General features: G+C 40.9%; 1 long non-coding RNA gene across 1 annotated transcript in view; it reads left to right on the forward strand.

The window, feature by feature from the left end:
• The first annotated feature begins 391 nt into the window (after positions 1-391).
• The window catches only part of LOC106940333 (uncharacterized), a 6,335-nt gene continuing 4,461 nt past the window's right edge, over positions 392-2,265 (forward strand). The window contains exon 1 of the long non-coding RNA XR_001423064.1: positions 392-506. This is a non-coding gene — a long non-coding RNA (uncharacterized LOC106940333). The remainder of the gene's footprint in view (positions 507-2,265) is intronic.

The raw sequence follows: 2,265 nt of genomic DNA on the forward strand, positions 1-2,265 counted from the left end.
TTAGTAAGGTTTTAAATATTGAACTCATCCAAGAGTAAAATAACTGGGATTTCATAGAGCAGATAAAGACATTAATGGTTTATGATTCCTGTATAAACCAGAGAGCAGATGGAGACGCTGACAGAATCACGGTCCACATCAAGACCAAGAATCTTTGTTAACAGAAAATCCCACCTGGCTGCTGCAGCCAGTATCTAAAACCCAACCGGGTTTTTCCATCCCAACATTTTCAGTCTGGTGTGACCTGCTAGCTGGGCTGGGGGCTATGAAGAGATGATCAGTGATTTATCACCAGGAATGAGGAGAAATGGCTGCAGGTGTGACACACCATCACCAACCTGAACTTCTGGTCAGAAAAACTCCACAGGCTGAATTGTTGAAGGAGTAAAGACATTTTGTTCCTCTGTCAGATCATCAGTGAAGCTTTATAAAGCCTCCATTCCCTGGTTGAAGGCACACTGCTTCCAGTGAGTCCTGCTGCTGCTTTGACTCTTCATCACAACAAGGTNCTCTAACAATCAGGAATGTGAAGAATATCTTCAGGATTGACCTTCTGACCCCGACCCTTCCCCTTACTCATCCTGGTCACAAGTAAAGTGGACCTGGCCGTTCTGCACCTTATTTTAAAGATTCCTTGGAGGTTTTCTCCAAATATTTGAGCTCCTCAGTGAAGGAAAGGATCTTGAACAATGCAAAGCCATTTACACATTCCTCCATCAACACTAAAAGCACAATCCTGAGTTATTGCCTTCAGCAACACTGACAAGTGAGTCTTTTCTTGACTTTTCAGAAATAAGATTGAAATACCCAGATTAGTTTGTCCTCTGGAGTTTTTCTTATCTTAATCATGCAACAGCCCAGGAGCGAAATGTGGAGAGAAAGAGGCCTGGGAGTTCCTGACAGACCGGCCTGTGTGTGTGTGTGTGTGTGTGTGTGTGTGTGTGACCCTAACACTGTGTGTTCTGGTTAATGCTCTCAGCGTCTGTCGCTCTCTGATCGGTGTTATAGATTAACTGGTGGCTAAATTTATTTGGATATTTTCATTTGAGTTGCTCTTACACCTTTATAATATTTGTGTTAGGATTTGAGTTTTCTGTGTTTGTTGTGATCCTGTTCCCTGTGAATCTCTGTGTTGTCCTGTCTGCTCCCTAATTGTTTCCCAGGTGTATCTAGTTCCCCTAATTACTTCCTGTGTGTTTAAGTCCACCTGTTGTCTCTGTCTCTTGTCAGATCCTTGTCATTTGTAAGTTGTTGTTGTTGCACACAGTTGTACTGAGAAGTCCTGTGCCGACTCAGCTCTCGTCTTCAGTCTTTAGTTTTCAGTTGCTACCGGTACTTAGCTGCTGCTAAGTTTCCTGCTGCCGCCTGAACTGGACTGTCTGGGCTGATAATTAAATCTTCATCTGGGTTCATCTGTTCATCAATGTAACTGTTTACATTGATTGATATGTTTGCAGAGCATGACAGTCAACATAAGATGCTGGGTGGTTGTACAAATTCGGACTGTTTAGTACAGTCTCTTCCTGAAGTGGGGGTATATTTTAGTGATCTTTGAATATATTCTTAAATATTCCTTCATATACAAGGAATTATTATGTTTTGAAGGGCTCTTAGAGAATGTAGAGACATTTTCATATCCATTTATTTACGTTTGTCTCATTTTGACCAGGAAACAACAAAGCCACCCAATTTTTTACAAACATCTGGTTGAGGAACCCGTTTGGCTGTCACTAGTTAATCTTAATGCGGCTCGTTCTGTTTTTAAGTTTATTTCCCCTCGTCAACAGCCTGCAAACTGTTTCCCGGTAGAAAACACCCAGACTAATACTGTAGATACATAATCTGTTGGTGTGTCTGACAGTAATGTAGGAACGTTTATTATTATAATTTTGGCTTGTCAGTTTGGATATCACCAACAACAACATTGGCTGTTAATTTGTATCATTTAGATGAGATTTTATTGCAGTACAACTTATCGACATTACTTGATATTCCTCTCTGTTTGGACACGTAAACACCACAAGTAACACCATCAGGTATGTGATTTGGAGTCGCTGCCCGCCGTGTGGCGTACAAGCATGACGCATTAATAAGGCTTCGTAATAACATGGACGCATACCGAGTTTTCATTTCGACTCTGTTGGACAGCACGGACTTCAAACTTTATAAAAGTGGTGTTTTTATATTGGTTTTGTGGTTATTTACTTCAAAATAAAGCCAGAAATAAGATCGATCATTTCCGCCTTATTTTGTGGGGTCTAAATG

This window comes from Poecilia latipinna, unplaced genomic scaffold (genome assembly GCF_001443285.1).
Source record: "Poecilia latipinna isolate Pla-1442-1.1 unplaced genomic scaffold, P_latipinna-1.0 Scaffold3184, whole genome shotgun sequence".
In the NCBI taxonomy this organism is placed as follows: Eukaryota; Metazoa; Chordata; class Actinopteri; order Cyprinodontiformes; family Poeciliidae; genus Poecilia; species Poecilia latipinna.